Source organism: Manacus vitellinus, unplaced genomic scaffold, assembly GCF_001715985.3.
Source record: "Manacus vitellinus isolate BGI_N305 unplaced genomic scaffold, ASM171598v3 scaffold_28_pilon, whole genome shotgun sequence".
NCBI lineage: Eukaryota > Metazoa > Chordata > Aves > Passeriformes > Pipridae > Manacus > Manacus vitellinus.
The window spans coordinates 4,913,261-4,934,936 of record NW_021940122.1 but is presented as its reverse complement, the minus strand read 5'-3'; the positions used below and the strand labels follow the sequence as shown (position 1 = coordinate 4,934,936).

General features: G+C 36.4%; 1 protein-coding gene across 5 annotated transcripts in view; it reads left to right on the top strand.

Moving 5' to 3' along the window:
* The window catches only part of ZBTB20 (zinc finger and BTB domain containing 20), a 449,521-nt gene that overhangs the window by 50,213 nt on the left and 377,632 nt on the right, over positions 1-21,676 (top strand). For 4 of the 5 annotated variants that reach the window (XM_018074633.2, XM_018074632.2, XM_018074635.2 and 1 more), the window contains one exon: positions 9,264-9,323. The gene's annotated coding sequence lies outside the window, so the exon portion shown is untranslated. Of the gene's footprint in view, positions 1-9,263; positions 9,324-9,418; positions 9,511-21,676 lie in introns of those variants that run through there. The other variant, XM_018074634.2, reaches the window with a different exon arrangement.

Here is a 21,676-nt window from a genome sequence, read left to right as displayed (position 1 = left end):
GAGAAAAATATAGAAAGAAGTTATATATGTAGGTCCTATTAAAATCTTACTAAGTGGATTGTGTATTTTGAGAGGTATCACCTAAAGAAAGATATTTGCTATGGAAAGTATTTGTAATAAAGCTTTCCTTTTAAAATCTCTACTGTGTAATAAGCAGTGAGTAAAATTCATCCTTGAATCTCATTGATTTTGGTAAAACTAAGCAAAGGTAAGTCTGATCCACAACTATCCCTTCACTTTTGCTGGTGAATTTTCAGCTAAAATGTAGACACCCTTTTGTATTGTTGCCTTCAGATCTTAATCTGTACAAACTTTATATTTGTCCTGTAAGGTACGATGCATTCTTGTAATGGAGATATCTGCTAACTTGCAATATAGTTCCCAACATGGTTTTATACTATGTATTGCTGTTATCTCAGCTAAGGTTTTCACTAAATTGACTGTCCTCATGTCCTTAAAGCAGAATGAGTGTTAGAACTAAAAATGTCCTACTGATCTGAATATCTGTCTTCATATTGATTAATATAATAGTTATTTTTGTAATAATATTAATTTTTAATTAGACTCATTCTTGTTACTTGGTTTCTATGTACTCATTTTTATATATTAATCATCATAAAAAATAAATACTGTGTCTGTAGTGAATGATAGGAATGATCAGAAAAAATAAGAGGAAAAGTGATGTTAGGATCCAAAATGTTTTGTGGGTGTTATATGTAGAACTGTTTCAAGTGTGTACTTTTGTTCTAATTCCCCTTATGTTTAGACTAGAAGAACCTATTGCAGCATGAACACAAACATGTTTTGTGTCCAGAAGTCATTGCAAAGTGGCAAATATTGAATTTTTAATGTTCCCCAATGAATATAACTGGAGAAAGATACATTTTCTAAGAGGTTTTGTAGATTGTTTTGTTTTGTGGGTTTTTTCCTAGAGGAAATGTGAACTAAATTTTTCTATTGTGAGGCACTTTAGGTATGCCATGTAAGTGTTATACATGTATTGGAATAATTTTGAAAAATTCTGTAAAGTACAAGAATAAAAAGAATGTGAAATAGGCTCAATTTTGTTTTGTTTTTCAAAATAAAAAATGTTTTGAATGTCACTTGACAAACATCGACTGAAGATACTGAGAAAAGCTTTGGAACTGATATTTTGTCAGGGAATGTAATAAACAGTAAGGGTCCTTTGTTACAATACTGAAAATACTTCACCAGCAGAAAAAAAATGCTTTTGGTGTGAGCATGTATTTTTGCAAAAAAGAAGTTTGGTATTTACTGAAGTCTTAGCATCTGTCGTAGCTACCTCATTATGAAAGTATTGATAGATATATTGACAAATTACACAGCAGAAGAAATACGAAAAGCTATAGGTTACTGATTGCAAAAAAGTTTTCTTGCTTTTTGGTGACCTTTTCTTTCTTAGCTGGGGTATCAGAGGCAACTGGAGATCACTTGTCTTGGGAGGTTATCATTCATCCTTCACACTGATGCACTCACCTGTCTGTTGATTTCAGAAAAACGCATTTCTGATAAATGTGAATGCTTCACTTGTAAGAGATCAAAAGCAAGTGTAGAATTGTACCAGGACTGCTTATGGGTGTTTTCACATAGGGCTGATTCATGTCAGGCTAAAGGATTTTCCTTTATCTGGCCCTTTCAAATGCCTGCTGGTGTAGCTTTGATTCCCTTTATAAGTAGGAGCATGAAAACCAGTATAGTTTTCCTCACAACTAAGGACTAAAGTCAAAATCTTCTTTCCAGTGGTAATGTCTGAACATCAGTACAACCAAACTGGCTACAGTTATAGCTAGATAACTGGGATCCCTGCTCAGAGCTGCTCTCCAGCTCTTCAAGGAAAGCTTGGATCTGCTTTGGCTGATTGGTTCTCCTTTGGTTCCACCTGCTGCTCACATGCACTGGGCATCCTTCTCTGGGGCTTCCAGCTAGCATTGTCTAAGCACAGGCTGGAAAGGCTGCATAATTCATGAGGACATAGCTAACTTATCTGTCTCTTGAAAACTGTCCTGAAAGCACTCCTACACTAAAAAGAAAGATCCTACTTTGTCTTTTGGGTATGGTAAAATACAAAAGGTTTTGGGAGGATTTGCTGTATGTTTTGTTGCAATTGTCTCCATCGTGAGACTTCAGGAGTTATGAAAGCTCCTTTCCTTCTGGAGGAGCCTCAGCTGAAATCAAAAGTTAAAGGAAGGATGGGCATTGTGCATATATCCCTAATGTTGCACCTTTTGTCTATCGAAGTATTTGTAAGCTTAACTCCATCACAGATACATTTTAGTGTTTTCTCTACGTGTCTTCTTTTTATCCTTATTTTCTGTAGCATTAGGTATACTTAGAAATACATGTATTACTTATACACTCTTCTCTGTGTGTCAAACAGAATTTGTAAGTCATTTGTGTGAGCAGTACACAGTAAACCATTTTCACACAGTGTACTAAATATTAAATATACAGCATAATGTGCTAATAAAATGTTGCTAACATAAGTAGGCCACCTAAATTAGAGACTAAGCCAGCTCTGTGATTAACTGTCTCATCTCCTGAATTGCACCTTTGGAAGGCTTTGGTAGGCAAAATAAAAGTATAGTACATAAATATTGACAAAATTTTTAAGATCTAAAACCAGGAAAAAACCAAATTCTGTCCGACCATTATAGCAATTAACAGTAGATGAATAAATGCGTTATCAGATGTCACACTGTACACATAAGTAGCAATGATGAGGGAATATTAATATGTGAATACCTTGTTAAATATTATCGTATTGCTCTTGTGAAGACTTTGCTTGTGTGCCAAATTTTAGAATAGATTTTTAGTGACATGTCTCATGTGTACAGCTTCAGTGTATATGCATATGTCTTCATTAATCCAGGCCTTCAAAAGCAATATTATAGAATAATTTCCATGAAATGCTAGTTAAGAAAAATTGTTGAGATTCCCAACCATGTTTCTTCTGTGATGATGATGATACTATCATTCAGAAAAAAAATTATGAGAGTTTGATGGCCTGAGGTTCCTGAGAAGGACATGGCATTGTTTTATACTACTGATTGTTGGGGACTTCAAAGGGCATGTGCTAATTTCAGTAGGTAAAGAAATGTCACTTGTTTTATCCAGCAAGAAACTTTGCATTTCCCTCATTTTCAGCATATCATCCAGGAAGACTGTCTCTTATCAGCACTGAATTAAACAGAACAATCTGTCAGAAGGAGATGGACCCAGCTGGAGGTCAGGCCTAGAAGAGCATCTTGTCAGAACCTCAGGGTCCAGTGGTGATGACCTTTTTTAATATTTACAGGCATAGATAAGATTTCCTTTGGCATGATAGCTTTATTCCATAAAGGAAATGGGATTGTACCTGGGACTGTTTTATGTCTCATTGTAGAATTTCTGTCTGGTATCTTCACCAGGTTCTCCTTCTGAATCTAGTTTCTTCCTAACAGATGTACAGAAACAGGAGAAGGTGCATATGCCTCACAGGAATCTTGTTTTTGCTCAGCTGCAAGTCAGAAACAGCCGTCTCATTCACTAGCAAACACGTGAATACAGGATCTTTATACTAAAACTTTTATTTCTCTATTTAAAATTCCAGCATGGTTTGGTGAGAGGAAGGTATTTTGGGGTTAATAAGAAATGTGCATTCTTCAAAACAACCCCACCTTCAAAAAAAAAATAAAAAATTCCACAGCCTTATAAAATACCTGTTTTGTGTCCTAAAATAAAGCATGTATTTCATGCTCTAAAAGTCTGAGGTTTGTAGCTGAAAAAGATTAAGTAAATAATTCAAAATTTGTTATGTTTACTTGTTAATAATTAAGCAGGTTAGTCTCTGTGCTTTTTATAGACATTGAACTGTATTTATTTATTTTTATTTACTTGGCTCATGTTCTGATTTTTAAATCTGAAGAAGTTTCTGCCAAGAAACAAGAGAAAGGGCATCAAGGAGTTAAGCACTGCACAGGAAGCAAATTCTGCAGGGACACATAGCCTCTGGAGAAAATGGAGAATTGTCATCTCTCGCTTCCCTTCTGCATTCCTCCAGACTAGTCTCTAGTGCTTTGAGGGAATTAAATTTTAAAGGTGATAATGATTTTTCAGACAAAAGCGGCACCTTTGATTCCTACTTTGTTGTTGCCAGTGACCAGAGACAGAGAAGTCTCTCTTCGTTATGAGGTGACATTTGGTTCATCTCAGTCAAAGGAAAGTTTCAGCCTTGTTCTCTTTCAGAAATAGAACAAAAATCTGAAGGAAAAGATCAGGTAACAGACACATTGTGTGTCTGTTTTCTTGTTGTTTGAGTGAGTTACAGTCTGGTGTAAGCTGACAGATGAAAAAGTCTGAGTCTTTGTCTTTTGAAAAGGTACAGAGAGGCCAACAGCAGGTGAGCTGCTCTCCCAGACATATTTAGAACCGTCCATTGAGAGATTGCATCCTGTGGCAGGTGATAGTTTAGTCCAAGTAGATCAGTCTGGGCACCTTTGCCTTTGGTGGAAATTAACAGGCCAATAGTTTCCCAGGTTCCCTTTGAATCTCATATCTGTCACTTGAGAAAGAATGTACTAAGTAAAATAATTCTGTGTTTTCCGTGCAGTAATTTTTGGTTGCTGTTAACATAGTCTAGACCTGAACGTAGACTGAAACAGAGAAAGAAAAGAAATTTAGATTCAGGTTTGGTTCCCCCACCTCATTCCCCTCCTACCTTAAGCAAAGCCATTGCCTAATTTTTTTTAATGTTTGAACTGTTCCTTTGGTCTTGGCAGAATAAGATACCATTTGATAATTTCACTTACCTTTTCCAAAGGGGAGAGAAAGCACTGAGTAGTGTGAAAAGTCAGTTGAAGTGATCAGCACTAAAAGACAAAAGCTGCTGAAATGTGAGAGTGATCTTTGGACTGTATATTGAAAATCAAAGATTTAAAAAGACTGTTTAAGTGAGAATTAATAGCCTGATTTTGTTGACAGTTGAAGTCTTCATCTGTTACCATGGCACGTTTTAATTCACTGTCTGCATTGGTATTTCTTTCTGAAGAAATACACAGGCTTGTTGCTACTGCCTCTGATATTAAAAGTGCCATTTGCTTCTCATGTTCCAGGTGATGATTTCTGTTTATGTAAAGTTATAGTACATTAAGGTAAGAGGAGGTTAACCTGACAGAAAGTGTTACAGATGTTCTCCTTTCTTCATCACGTGACTGTTGCCTTCAACAATAGTTTATCCTGAGCCTACACAGTTAATCCAAGTCTTCCATGGAGATAAATATGGGCAGATAGTATTTTTCAAATAGAATTTAGAAGTGCACAAAGTATTTAAATTGGTTTCTAAAAGACTTTTTCAAGTGTTAAGAATGGAACTGTAGCAGTGTTGTTTCTTTAAAATGTTTCCATACATGTATGAAGCTTTCTTCTCTGCAAAAAAGCCAGTTCATATCCAGTTCATTGTCTTACACTTGCAGACTAAGTCAATGGTCTGCTTTGGGCAGTTGTCTTCAGAAATTCCTCAGACTTTGTCATTATCATGGAATTTAATACTAATTTAATAATAATAATTTGATTTATTCTTTTTTTTCCCCCCAGACAGACAAACTTGACTCAAGTTAAAGATATCTCAGTTGTAGTTATCAGTGGACCAAAGTCCATGTCACAAAAACCATTACTACATTTGATAATAATTGATCTTTGATTTTAAGGCCAATGAAAGGTAAACCAGCCACAAAACCTGACCACTCAACATGGTCCCTCAGTTCAAAGTGAGGGGGAGTGGTGAGCCTGTGTGAACCAATCGGTTCTCCTGACAGAAATATTGCCTTGAAAATGAAAGGATTTGAAGCTCTAAGCCTGCCAGATAAGACTTTTCCACGAGCATTAAATTTGCACACTAGTCTTTCAGCCTTTTTTTTAGAGCATTGCTGTGATGCATTGTCCATTTTCGAAGGACATACTTTGCCCAAGCTTCATACCAGGTTGACTGAATCTCAAAACAAACCAAGAGATTTACGGGTAGTCTCACAGTGAATCATTGTCTGAAATCCTTTTGGCTCCTATGTTTGCAGCATTCATCAACAGTGATTCCTTTCATTCACTTGCTACCAGAGTTTAATTTGTATGTATGATGACTGTGTTTGGAAGGAATTGAACTGGAGTGATGCTAATATGATTTATTTTACTCTTTGAATTTTGTTCTTAAACATAGAATCTTAAAAGAGAAGATCCTCATAGATACCATGCTACAGTATTTTCTCCCCTCACCATGAAAGCTCTATAACCTTGAGGAAAAACATAAATAAAATTGACACATTATTTACATTTTCTTGAATGGAATGTATTTATCTCGATTTCACTTAATCTGATGATAGGCCACTGCATAGTGTTTTTTTCATTAGTAGCAAATGTCAGAAGTCCATGCAGGGTGTAAGGCATCAACATACGGAAATGAACAAGTATATATAGTTCTTTCTTGTTTGCATTTGAACAGCAGTACAGTATGCTGGTTTTACTGTACAAACAACTGGCAGAGTGAAGAGGCATTTTTTATTTAGGACTGTTTAAGTTGTCCATTTTTGAATTTCTTAGTTCTGTGGTAGGATTGGATATTGAAAAAGAAGATTTAATAAGTGTATCTCATTTACTTCACACTTGAAAGCACATTTTTCTAGGAAATTACCATGACCCACCTCAAGCCTCTCTGTGGATTGAGATGTACTTATGTTTTTGATGCCAGCAAGCCTATTGTGAGTCTATGATGTAACTTTCATGTTAAAGTTAACTTTCATGTAAAAGTGAAAAAGCAAAAGTGGTTTCCTGAGTTGTGTGCATAGTTTTTCACTCCATTATGTCAGATTTCGAGCATATTACTTGATTACATGATATAATTTGAATCACTAATAAGCTGTTGATCTAAGATGAACCATTAAACATGGAGGTTGGAATTGAAAACAGAGTGAATGCCTGGAGGTAGCTGGTTTTGTCCAACAAATTGCCATCTCAAGTATAAGACTTGATTAATTTAAACCATGTATAAAAACAATTTTAAAAACTATGGCAGAAATGTTGTCACTAATTAAACTCAGATGTTCAAAGGTTTAGAAAGGATCAATTAATGATTGTGAAAATAAAGTAACTGTAACAGTTATAAAGACTCTTGTACGGCACTTTCTGGCAAAAATCACAACTGACAAGAGAATAGCTGGGTACATCATGAGAACTTGTACAAAATTTCAAATGACAGTAGGCCTGAGAAGAGAAACTGAAACTTTTGACTTGGATTTAATCCTTTGCAGAGCTTAAGTCTAAACACCAGTGGAGGTCTGACTGATCAGTGGATCTTCAAATACAAAATGTTCTCGTTCACCCTGTGATCAGATTTTCCCATGTTCTTTCCATGCTTTTCAGCTCTTCCAGGTTCACCAGTGCCACCTTTTTTTACTGGGCTCACTCATAAGAGCCATGTAGTGTGCCAGCAAGTACGGAGTGGTTCACTTGTTAGATGAGGTGGACATTAAGGGAACAGTGCAGTTTCATGCCTAACAGTATCACTTAAATCAAACATATCCTTGTGCAATACATCCAGCAGCACTTAAAGGTCAAACTCCTATCCTCATTACTCCATATTTTAGGTCTTCTGTTTTGCTTTATTCATTGTCTGTGCAGAACTGACAGACTATTCCAGACCATCCTTATGGATGTCTGTCCAGTGTGTCTCTCTATTCAGAGAGCTGCAGGCCTTACGAAAGCTGAAGCACATGTTAGACAGCCTTAGATCAAGCAAAATAAACCTTCTTCCCTGAAAACAGTGGAAGCTGCTACCGAACAGACTATGCTGAGTATGCTCAGAACCAACACACATAGGGTGGGAGATTGCCAGGGGGAAATTTCCACGAATGTTGAAGCTGAGGCATTGTTTGATTGTAATCATCAGAGGTAGAAGGCACCCAGAAAACAAGAGGAAAAGGACAAGATCTGGAAAGAAATTGTGAGCATGTCTCAGAGAAAGAAACAGAAGCATCCCTGTAGTAGCCAGGAACGGTAGGAAATCAAGCTTGGAAACGCCAAGCCTGAAAGCCTACTGGTGTTACATTTTTTTGAGATCTTTCTAAATAAGTAAGGCTACTCCGAAGATCAGTTCATTTCTGATAAGTAATCTGTTCCTAACAGTAATCCCAGTCGTTAAAATGTCTTTGTGGCTAGCTATGTAACCCCCCCACTAGCAAAATATAGAAAATAAAAATTATTTTTAATTTCTAAATTATTTTAACAATTTATCTAAAATATTGTTTCACAGAAAAAATTGGGTGTTTACATTATTAAAGAATACCGGTAGTCTTAGTTAGTCCTGCCATACTCCAGCTGGCATTAGCTTTGAACACAGGCTCTTAGGTGGAAAGTCAGCTCTTGAGGGGAACAAAGGAATCTCACTGCTTCTGCAAGGAAATAAGAAGCCTGGCTGAAATGGATTTGAGCACTGTAATCTAAGTGAACCTCTTGTAACAGGAATTGGAAACTATGCTATATTCTGTACCGGTGAAGGAGAATGCCCAGGTCTTACTTTCAGTCTTCAAAATGCTTACTCTTTCCTTTGCTTTGTACCAGCAACTTCTGAACATTTTGGTAATTAGCAGTCTATGGTACTAAGTCTCCTTTTAGTTGTTTTTTTTTTTTTCCAATGCTGCCTATGGAGAGGTTTTCTGAACATTTTAGTAATTAAAGCCATTTATAGTTGAAAGATGTGAAGACTTCATACATATTTTTTCATTTAAAAAAATAAAAACAAACCAAAAAAACTCTTCAGACTCTTGACTTGTTTGAGTACTTAACTGTAACTTTTTCCAAAGTGCATTTGAAGGACAAACATAAGTGGCAAAACTTTGATTGTGACACTCATCCCTAAGAGGAATGAAACTACACTTAATGGAAAAAATGAGGTTTGTTTTGTTTGGTTTTTTTTTTAAGCTTGGAGTGTTAGAAATCTCTCCCTATTAATTTGGTGTCCAGCTGTATAACTGTTCTCTCTGAAGCATGTGTTTAAAATGACATTTGAAATACTGGTACAGTTTATTGGTTTGTCACCTGTGTACTACATGTGAACGTGTAGGACTTTGTTTTGTCTTCCCTCAGATAGCTGTATGTTTATATATATATACAGCATTCCACCCACTTTCCCCACTGAACAACGAGCTATTTGACTGTTATGGAAACTCAAGGTTTTTTGTGTGCAAATCCCTAAACATAAGCATTTCTTTTCTTTACAGCAGCACAAGAGAGAAGTGTTGAGAGCTGCTCTTAACCCTTTTGGAGTCCGAAGTCAAAAGGTAAAACCAAATGCTAATTTTTATGTTTCTGAAGGTGTTGATACCATAATTGTTTGGAAATGCTGTTTCCTTATCACATTTGAATGGAGATTTCCCACAGGAGAAAATCAGGGATAAAGTAAGAAGAATCAAAACATTATTAGACCTCTTTAAGAGCCACCAGCATATCTGGGCATAAATTATACAGGTAAGTTACAACTGGTAAACTGCAATTATCTGTTTTACTTAATATGAAAACATCGGCGTTAAGAGTCAGTGGGACTTTCAGTAGGATTTAATATTGCTAAGGATTTAATGATTTTTGTCTCACTATAACTTGATAGTTTTTATGATATATAAAGTTTTTTTCAAATTACAGTAAAACAAATCTGTAGCTCTTTTCTCAGGCAAGAGTCCCTCAATGGGAGTTTTGCCTGAGTGAGAACTGAATGAGGTCTAAATAATTAGCAATTAAAATATTCAGTTATTGTGCTACTGTATATAACAAAGCACTGGAGGTATTAAAAATTGCTAATCTCCTCCTTATTAAAATGTTAACTGCTAAACATAATACAGTTTTGCATTTTCTATCATTCATTTTTGCAGTTCATTAGTAGAGGTGAAATGTTTGTGACAAATAGTCATTTGAACTTTTAAGGGATTGACTTTGTTTTCCTGGCATTTTAGTTAATATTTCTGACTGAGTTAATTTACAAGCAGAAGTGTTTGTGGAAGCCATGGATTTTAGTCAAAAACTTGATCATGTACAGAGAGAAACTTCTAATATGCCATTCATGTGTATTTGCAGAAGAAAGCAGATGGTAAAGCTACTCATCAGGAGACAGGGCTAGGACATTTAGGTATCCAATTTGTATACGTTTTGATCATCAGCTTCTTGTAATGAACTCCAATAACAGGTTAAGGATTGTCCATAGGTCAATTTTCAGTGATACACTGGCTTGTGAATAGTATAACAACAGGCTAAGAAGCAAAGTTGTCCACCCAGGTCTGTTAATTAGCACATGAACTCTTTATTACTGTACTAGTTAATGTAGAGACTGTGCTCTCATCCTGCTTCACTGGGCAAAAGAATGGGTAAGATGCATCTCCTGTCCCCTTCCTCACACAGTAGCAGAGGAAATGTGGAAAGGGACAATGGTATTTGATGGGTGAGAAAGGAGTGGTAAGTTAAGGTGTTAACTGGTAGAGGAAGAAGGTGAATTAATGAAAGGATTTGGTGGCAGGTGAATTTCCCAAGGAAGGGTGACACCCTCAATGCTATTTTTCCCATAGTCACTCCCTGGAGTAGATTTTGTTACTTATTATGCCTAAAGGTTTTTTTTTCTGACCTTCTGTAGAGCCATTTTAAACCTAGGCCTTTAACTGTGCAGTATAACTTTGTTGGCAATTCAGACCATGATTCTACAAGGATTTACACATGTATTTCTCTTACAGCATTATGAGTAATCCTGTTGAAATACATAAGATTAATTGCAGGACATAAAGTTAAGCATGTATATTTGTTGTAAAAGAGGTGTAGTTGCATTTATTTATTTACTTTCAGGGTGGGAAATTATTTTTAAAAATACATAATTACATGGAATTTTCCACTAATTTTGTGGCAATTAAAGAGTTGGTGTATTGTAACAAAATAAGCTTTCTGCTTGTTCCCAAAATTCACATTTTTGTCAGGTTCTCTGCTGTAAAGTGTGGGAAAGAATAAGCTGCTATCATTTTCCTTTTTACATGGACAGTTAAACATCTAGCTAGAATGAGATGATCATATAATTTATTATAGAAGAGTGAACAGGACAGAAATCAAACAGGAAGGCAAGTGTACTTGTGTGGACTCTTGTTTATAATTTCATCAGATTGGTGCACACCTCAGACATTTTATTTGGCGATAAGATATGCAAATTATTCTGGACCCAGCAGCAATACCTTCACCCGAATGTCAAAACTGACAGAGATTTTTAAATCAAACCTCAACAACAACTTGTATTTTAAAGCAACTATTCCTAAGATATAGCTACCAACTATAGATGAGTAAGTGCAGAATTGTTTCCTACTTTCCTTCATGCTATTTTCCTTCTTCTCTTGTTTTACCTCCATGGAGGAACGGGGTTGCAGGCTCACCTGTAAATACTGGGTGTAACTATGGGCAACGGTGCAGAGGAGCTATAAATGTATATGGAAGTATGTGCAAAGCACAGGAATGCAGTTTGAAAGTGGGGAGCCTTATGAAATGAGGTGTATCAGAGAAGATATCCTCTAGTTTTCCAGATGCCTACATCACATCTTCCGTATCTGTAAAGGAATGGGTAGCACAAACTCTTCATTTCAGTTGCTTTCTCTGTCTTTGGTTTTAGTTTTATTGCATTTGTGTCCTTAAATCAGAATGTGGTAGTAGAAGTCCATGGATACAGTGGAACATTTAGATGATAGCTTTTCCACGAGATTGAAAACTGAAATTCCTCAAAGCTGTGGATGTTTAGCTGCTGGGGTTTTGGTTTTGAATGTACATACAGTCATGACAGAAAGGGTGTCACTGAAAATGCAGCTTGAGATTTAAATGTTAGATGTGTTTATTTTTGGAATCCTTGTTCCACTCAGTGCCCACTGCCTATAAAGTGATAATCTTGTGTATTTTCCCCAGATTCAGTTCCTCCTCTTCTCTCTGTGGATGAGCGCTCACAACTGTGTCCAAACGCTTCTATCTTAAGTTTTCCTAGGGCTTTTTTGGCTTGTTTTCTTCTTGTTGTTGTTTTTAGTGTGTGTACCTAATTAACCAGAAAGCTATCTGGACTGGAAACATTCAACAAAGGGTAACAACTTAAGTACTCCTGTATCTGTGCAGTGTGTGTGTGTGAGAGAGAGAGAGCTGTGATTAGAGAGGTTATGAAAGATCGTTTTTTGTTTTTGATTACATGCCTGCTTATGTATGTTGTTCTGTCTCTCTACCTTCTCTTATTTTACTTGGCCACTCTGTCCTAACAAATCCTCCTCTATGACAGATTAAAATTTCTGGTCAGATGCTTTAGATAGTTACAGCCTCTTCCAGGTTGGATTTTGTTATCCACATTTAAATAAGAGTAACATTTTTGTTTTCCTGCAAAGTGAGGAAAAGGATTTCTGTGTGTTCCTGATTGGAAAGACACAATGTAAGTCCCATAATACATTATCAGGGACCTGAGTCCTATAGCTTTCAGGGTCCCCCGAAGTACTCTTCGTGGAAAAAGACTTCCAAAACACTCAGGGCTTACTGCTTGTGCAGATTTAGGCCACTGCAGAACATTTTGTTTACAGCAACTAATTCTAGGACCTGCTTTGGTGTTGTGGATACTTAACTCCTACCCACTCAAACAGAGGCACTTCAAAATAATTAAAGTAAATGAATAATCTACACTCAGAGCAAACCCTTTCAGAGGGAAAGTGGGTTTATTGAAAGAAAAATTTGCTTTTTTTTGGTTTGTTTTTGCTAAATAATTTATTTCAAGGTCTTCTTAAGTAAGAAGCAAATGCTTTTGTTGGAAAATAAAAAATAAAATTGAATTTTTGATTGTCATTTCTGCAATGGCTGATGAAGTTAAATCATTGAAAGCTAGAAAAAAAAACAGATGGAATTTGTCTTTTCAAGCGGAAGTCCGGGTAGTAGTGTATTACCCCTGTGCAAGAGCTGACTGAGGTAGCACTGAAAGAAATATAGCAGGTGTTGTATGTTCATTTTAATGCTCTGCTGTAAAGGAATTTGAAAGATTTGAAAGTATTTTGAAAGAATTTCTGGATGTTGCGGGAGACCACAGGGTAAAAGCACCAAAGGAGGGGAATCAGCCATAATGACTTTGGTTTTTCCCTGGTTGGCTATAGGTGAAAGACTCATGGTTTAATCTGTCACCTAAATGCATGTCCTTTAACCATCTGTTGCAGTCCTGATGCCATGGTTGCAGTTATCAACATTGATACTTCCCAGTTGCCATAAGAGTTGATGACTTGCTGCTGTATAGGGAATAATTGCCTAGATGTGATACCAATAACCTTATTAATCTTACCAAAACCTATGCAGTCATATTTGATAAATTGGAATCTGTCATATTCTTTCAACATCAAGCTTCACAGGAAATCTCAGCACCTGCAGAAGTCTTCCTTATATGCAAACTTCAGGAGGGGAAATTCAGCTTCTTTCTTATGTTGACACTACATTTGCTGTTTTTTTCAGTTCTGAATTTGATTCCAGGCATCCACCAGTATTCCAGAGGGAGAGGTGACCAACATCACAGCCTGCAGTACTGCTGCTCCACTTGTCTTGAATAATATCCCACTGGGCTAGTTAACCATTACACTGACTCTTTCCTGTTCCTTCATTGCTGATTTCTGCCCAGGGGACATGGGTTACTGCAGTCTGGCTGCCAACACAAAGTTCAACATTGTGCATGCGTATTAATGTTTATCTTCATGCATATGTGTTATGTTGTTCAGCACATACTCCAGTAAAGCTAACAATGCAAGACCAGTGTGCCTGGTTTTTCTGTTTAAAAAGCAAAAGTTGGAGGGCTAATGTTTTACCCTCCCTCCTTTACCATTTTTGAAAATGAATGTGAAAGGATTTTCCTCTCTAGCCAACACACTGGCACAACAGGTTTCTGCAGTCAGCACTTGAAAAGTGGAATTTCAGGATGCTAAAATTTGGTTTCTTAGAGCATGTGGTCAGTGATTCATGTTGATCTACCATGGGCCATGACCTGATACTTCTCCTATGAAAAAGACAATGTCCCTGTTCTCTGGGAGGGAAAAAGTATGGGTAAAGAGTAAATGTCAGGGAAGTCTTTTGAGATTCAGAAGAAGGTATGGCATACAATGGTTTTTCTTAAATGTATGCCAAGGTCAGTTCCTTTCAGTCATTCTCATTTTCTTCTTCATCTGAACTGCAGATTATCTGGAGGATATGGCACAGGTGACACTTGGCACTTTTGCCACATGGAACATGATTTGGTTTTAAATTCTTTCTTCTATGCCAGTGAGTCAGTTTACTGTCATTGGAAATAATAAATAGCAATTCTGTTGTCCAAGTGTCAAATTCAGGTGTCCAGAGAGATTAAAGTACTGATCTTTAATGCCTCTGGTATTTGTTTTGGGGAAATTAATTTTGTTCAGTGAGTAGCTCAGGACAGTGAATTTTTTTGCTGCTTCTGGTCAGATTTCTATTCTGTTGCCTTTTTAAAACCCAGTAGGCACTTGGTTTTCCATAAAAGTAGAACTGGGGCTGACAAGGAACTAATTTTAAAAGGGAGGGTTAAATCTTTTTTCTGGTGTTACAAGATTTTAACTTCAAACATTATTGTGTCCTGCAAAGTTCAATATATATACTTTTCACTGAGTACTACTGTGAAATCCTTTCACCCTTCTCTCTCTCCCTCCCTCTCTCCTTCTTTCTTTCCCTTTATTTCTCTTCTTTTCCTCTATTTCTTTTTCTCTTCCTCTCTGTCTCAGTATCTCCCTCTTTCTCTCCCTGTCCCCTCTTTGTATAGATGGATGTCTGTTTTCCTGTTAGAGCTGAATCAGACATTTGTATGGGGACATGGTGGAGATGCCGCTGAACACCTTCCGCTGCCTCATTCATTTTGTAAACCTTCCAGTCAAAACCAACCTTAAGTTATGCAATAGTTGGATTAGCAGAGTAGAGTTACTGCATAACTTGCTGTTATCAGCAGTGTAGGACATTAAAAGATCAACCCCCTATTTCTTCTGTACCAGCAAATATAACAGCAGACAACAAAATGAGAGACAGCAAGAAGTCAGCAGCAGTGGGAACTGGACCACTTATGTGGCAGCAGCACATTTTAATGCCAAGTAGATGAGGTAGACCATTTTGACTCTGAAAAGCAGCTTTGAGGCCATTTTAGTCATTCTCTTTGGTTCTTTTGAATCAAACTTGTATCATTCTTACTGATATTAATAGGACTTGGGGGATTATACAAGTCTCTATGCCTTCCGAAGGCATATCTTAAGGATGGCAGAGAGAATTCATGAAAGTAGGCAGAGACTCTTCTAAGAGACAAGCAGCTGAAAACATGTATATTTTCTGGCAAGAATTCAATACTGAAGAAGAAAATAAAGAAGCAAGAAATGTTGCTACTTAGTCACTCATAGAGCATTTTAATTACATAAGTTTTTATTAATCTGAATTGTGCTCATTTGCAGAACTTTGATCTTAGACTTCTTCCATCCTCTGAATTAAAATATCTTTACAATAATGTTTATAGGCACATTTAAATGTTTGAGGTTTTTTACGAGATGAGATTACCCCAAGATCTCAGTATCTGTGTCTACGTGTTCCGTGTGTTTCTTGTAACAGTTTTATTGGTATGTGGCTAAAACACAGTGTTCCAATTCCAACTACTTGACTGGGCTATAAACATGAGACACACTATTTCAATATAATAATTCAGTATAATAAATTAAGATGCCTTGAGATTCTGGAGGCCATCAGACAATGTCTCTCAGGTGATCTCCTCCACCAAGACTGGAGACTCTTATCATTACTTCAGAGGTCATCAAGGGAGAGTGTCTTTCTCTTTGCCAAGATGTTATACTGCAGCAGAGATTCAGTTCATTTAAGGGTGACTGAAAAATAATATTTTTACCTGTTCAAAGTCTTTATGTTTGAGAAATAGCTTTTCTTTAGTTATTTTGCAATTAGTTTAAAAAATCTTCATCCTCCCACTGTTCTTCATTGTAATTGGTGAATCTGAGCAGAGAGATGTGTGGAGGCAACACTGCAATGTGAAAAAACTGGTTATTATCCAGACTGATCCAAATAAGCAAGCCCACCTTCTTCCTAGGCTCTTCAGAAAAGTGTGGAACTTTTTTCCAACCAATTGTCTGGGGAGGGGAGCTGCGGAGATTTTCGTAGTAATGCCTACATCTATCTATCTCTTAGGGAGATATGCACATGGATTTTTGAGGAGACAGTTACTCGTGTATGTACACTGAACATCAGTGCCCTGCAGATAATCCTGTTGTCTCTAACTTGAGGACTGTGCTTTAGTAAAATAGATTAATGTTCAGTTACCCAAGCTTTGTTTATGCTTGTTTATTAACCGAAAGGCAGCATCAGGGCAGAAGTAACTTGAATATGCCCTCTCCTGGTGTTGACCAGTTGTATTAAGTGCTCTTTTCATTCTCCAGTTAGATTTTCCATAATCTATCCTTGAAATCATGAGCTGTTTAAATTTTCCAGATTCTGAGAGTCATCCTGTATTATTTTAAGTCATTAAATTAACCTAGATGCTGGACTTTGTATTGAAGAGATAACGTGACCTCTTCTACTCCCTTCTTGGATACAAAACTTTCACCAATTTTCTGAAGAATATATGTGCCTATAAATAATTTCTATCTCAGAAATAAGTCCATGTTTATCTGAGTATTGATTTCTTAAATGGCTAAAGAAAGAATATATTGTCACTTTGAAAACAGGTATCTTTATGTAGCTATTGACAGTTTTACATAGTAGTTAAACTTGTGTTTACATGTTGAGATCACATTTTTTGGAACATGGCATTGAGAGGGAAAGACATCAGTTACAAAATCTCACTTCTCTTTTAGAAACCTTTTCCCTAACATCCAGTAATATGTTCGAGTTAGTTTGGCACACTGTAGGAATAATACATAAAAGTCTTGAGCTTAGATTTTGAAACCTGTATAGTCAAAGCATGTTGATCTGGATATAGCTTGCAGAATTAGAGAGTTTAGCCTTTAAATAAAATCTTACTTTAGTAACTGCTTGTTTGACAGTCAAGTAATTGTAAAATTGGTGGTTTCTAAAAAACAAAAAGCATGATTTAGCGGAAGTTTTTCCTGCTTTTTTGAACAATTTTCTAACCAGAGATTTTTTTTCTTGAAGTCTTGCCAATGACAAAGATGAGGAGGGAACATGTGGACTCATGCAGAGTGCTCACTAGGGCAAAAAAAAAAAAAAGAAAAAAGAAAACCCCTAAGTTTTGTCAGAGGAAATGTCACATTTGTGTGATATGAATGAAATGTAGAACTCGCTTCTTACTGCCTTAGAAAAATCAAATGAACTAACCTCTCCATTTACAGAACAATTTCTCTGTGTGTTCAACTTCCATTTCTTACTAGAAATCAAACAACTTTGTTTTTCAGCACTTCTCTTGCAAACTTAGTCCCTCATGCACACACATAAAAATCCCTAAATCCATGTGTCCTAGGGAATCAGAGATTTAAGAAGGTACCTTTTTCATAGGTAGTTATAAATATGTATTAAAAAAAATTCCCATTGCATGCATTTCTTAAGGGAATAACACATGAAATTACAAAGGAAAATGTTAGAGCAAAAAGTAATGAAGTAAACTCAAATCTAGATCTTCCTATTAGGAAGAAGCCGACTGAAGTAACAACATTGCCGAGATGCTAAAAACAGAGCAGTTGAAGTAGAACTGGGTTTCTGTCTGAGGCTTTGCTTTTGACCTTTTACTAGTGTAGAATTCTAAGACAACATTGGTGTCATCTTCAGTTGCCTCTAGAATCCTTTTAGTTGTGGAAGGTTGCTGCTCATAAAATATGAGTAGGACAAGAAGTCTTCATTCGTCTGTGTAAATTCAGGGTATTAATTGTTAACACAGCTTTCGATGAGCTAAAAGAACATAGTAACTCCTATAGGAAATATTTATGTGGATGATCCCTGAAAACCAGGAAAAAAATTTATTTTATTCTATTTTATTTTTTCAGAGGAGGGGCTTGGGGAATGTCTGTGGGTTTTTTGGGTTTTGTCCTCTTTTTGCTAGCGCACTGCATACACCAAAATATGAGACAGTAAAACTTTCTCCTTACACAAAGCTGTCAGTGTTTTAAGGCCATTCTGCTCCCTCTGAACCTGTATTGAAACAGGTGCCTCACTTGCTTGGCTCTCCTGGAGCAGTTTTATGGATTAAAGCACCACACATACCCTGCACAGTGGCACTATTAACAGTGTGGAATGAGGCTGGGAGAAAAACTCATATAGGAGCTACACACCTAGGTGCAGTTAGTAAACAGAGATAGTTACCCTCATTAAGCATAATTAAACCTAATATTGACTGTAAACTGTTACTTACCTCAACTTCTCTGCAGACATTGTGGGAAAGGGATTAACTTAGCAGATAGGTACACTAATTACTACCTTCTTCACATTAAAGTTACCATCAGCAAGGCCTATATTCATAAATAAAACATAGTAGGGGATGAGAGATTGAGAAATATGTAAATTCATTTGCAGAAAAAAAAGACCAAATTAAAAAAAGAAAGTTGAATGATGCTACTGGAAGCAAAATGGCACTCTAGCTAATTACCATGAAAAGTATGATAAATCATGGACGTGTATCCTTGACTTGTGACTGATAGAGCCTGCAGAGTGCAATCTCTCATGCGTAGCTGCCTCTGACTGATTTAAACCCATACCACTATCGGGTTTGATGGGAAAGCACAAAAGTGTGTTATTTTATTTCCTTGGGTATTGTTGCTACCTTTTTCTCCTAGAAATGACTTGCAATTATTGTAAAAATACAGTCTGATTTCTGTTCTGCAGAAGATTTGTTGTTTGATGCAATTGACAAACAAAGGCTCCAAAGATGGTCTAGTTACGTTTTAATAGCTGCCTTTTCAAACACAATTGATCTGGTATATTGAGACAATTATAGAAATATAATAAAATGTCAAGGGAGGGGTTGCTTTTGCTTTGTTACACTTATTCTCATGGGAGAGATCTGGTGTCCCGCAGACAAGATCAAAAGTCAGAAACAGTTTAATTTATGAATTTCTATTTCTTTTCTGTAGAATTTTAAGTGAGTCACGTCGCTGCTCTGTACTTCAGCTTTTTGATCTGTTTCCTCCCAAGTTTCATAGTTTTCTGCACTTAACAGGGACTGCACACATTTAGGATTATTCAGATGAGAGACGTTTGCAGGGTGAGGCCATACTATGTGTTACCGTGTCAGTGCTGTTACTGCTTAATCTGTAAGTACTTTAAATTTTAATACATGGTGATGATATGATTGCTGTTTGGGTGGTATTTTCGATTTTCCTTGGATATCTGTCCAGAGTACTTTTTTGGTTGAGCCACATCAGAATAAAAGTCTCTTCCACTGGGCTAGCTCACACCAGAATAATCTGAGGACAGATTTATCCTGAACTTCCTGAGCAGAGCATTGCCCAAGCCACAAGCATAGGGGAAGCTTGAGTACACTAGTATTTAATGTGCAAGGTGGAAATTTAGCATCACAGTGGTATTCTTATTATGTGGATATTTTAATACAAAATTATTATTGGCTTCTACTAAGTATTATCCTTTAACTTTTTATGAACTTCCAACATTGGGGACTCCAGAGAGGGAATTTAATATTTTGTAATGGTCCTAGTATTGCATTTTGCTGAAAGAAGGAGTGGGAAAAGTGAAGTTGTTAGTTGAATATCTTCAGATAGATACTATCTAGTGAGTACCTTGATTGTTTGGTGTGAATTTTTTTTTCATTTCCTTTTTGATTTCTCTTTTCTTCTAGAGACATTTACCCCTGTAATACTGATGTGATCTACAGGTAGGAATGTGTAGTTCCTAGGTATGAGTATAATGCTTCAAGAAACAATGCTTAGTAACTAACAGTGTTTTCCTGCTCTGGTAACCCTTATTCTTTTCAGCTTTTTGTGTAGCCAGCTACAGTGTTTATAGATGCTATATTCATATGCCTTTCAAAGTTTCACTGAGTTTTGACAGCATAGGATTTGAAAGAAATATTTCAAAATTGTTTCAGAGCTGCAAGTTACTTTCAAGATTTACATGGCTAAATTCTGCAGTGACATACATGTCAAAACAGAGAGTAAGCAAAGAAAAGAGATGTCCTCTGGGCAACAGTCAAAAATTGTTACTAACTAGCAAAATCACAGGTTAAAGTAAGAACAATTTAATGAAGTAAATACAAATTTAGGGGCTAGGTTGTTGCAGCATGAAAAAAATATTTGCATCCCTTCTCTTGTTTAGGACTACAGAACTGCAGCAAGGAGCTTTCACCTGGGATTTACTTTGAGGAGCTATTTTTTCTGTCTCCTCCTTCAGGGAGATTTAGAAACACAATGTTATGGGCTTGTAGCTTTTTTTCCTGGTTCCCTTCCACATATTTTCAATGGGGAGAAAGAAGAGTCAATGTATAGGAAACAGAGAAACAGATTTGAGACATGGAAGTTATGAGGCTGCATAGCCTTTACATTTCTGTTTATTATCAAGGTGCCTGTCTAGACTTCTCCAGGCTTACCAGCTAAATGTCATGGGGAGTCTTGGTCACATTGCATCTGTAACAGTGGACAGCCTAAATCCCAGGCAAGCATTTCAGCATTTGGCCTGTTAGTAGCAGCTGCATGCTTTTTCTGATTAGAAATTGAAATTGGGTATATATCAGCTTCCTAGGGAAACATTGAAAACAAGTATTTTTGATAAATAATAAATATTAGGAAAGCTCCATTACATAAGAAATGGGAATATAAACTCTAACCATGCTTTTGAGGAAGAAAGAAATTATTCTACTTTGTATGTTAGCATTCTAAAACCAAACTGTATTAATTCCCATCTACTGCCCATCCATCTGGTGTCCACTGTACACTTTATGTCCACTGGACACACTAATAATTGATCTCCTTGATTCTTTGTCAAACTCATTCCCTTCAATTCTTTTAAGGGTGCTTTTGAGATTCTAGCAAAACATTTATCTAAGTAATAATAAACTCGAATCCCAGTCATCTTTGCAAAGCATAGGCCAAATCCTGTGAATTTATACTGAGCCAAAATTTCCACGGAAGTCAAAATTAAGAGCTTTGTCACTTGAAGGATTTCTGTCAGGCAGAAATTCCCTACTTACTTTCTTCCCCTGTGGTAAGGATGACTAAACATACTTATAGGTTGTTATCAAATTTAGACACGAAAAAATCCATTTAAAAAAAAAGGCATATGTTTTCATGAGCATTCTTTTGTGAAGGGAGTGTCTCATTTAAGCAATAATATTTCTTAAATAATAGTTAAATGAAGTATTTGAAGATTATAATTTTCATTTTCATCAATATCAGAACAGCTGGATCCCATCACTGACTCGAGACAATATAACTGAATATGGACATATTTCTGCCAAGTATAATATAAAAATGGGAGGCCAAGCTTTAAAAGATGGATGATACTCTTCATGTGAATTTAAGTCATATTCTTAATCAACTGGTTTAAATTCGAGTTAGGCAGAATGTATCTGTTTGAAATACTCTTACATTTTCTACTGGATATGTATTAGGTTTCAAACCTTTTTGTAGTGTGGATCTTACATGTGACAGTCAGATACACTCAGGTC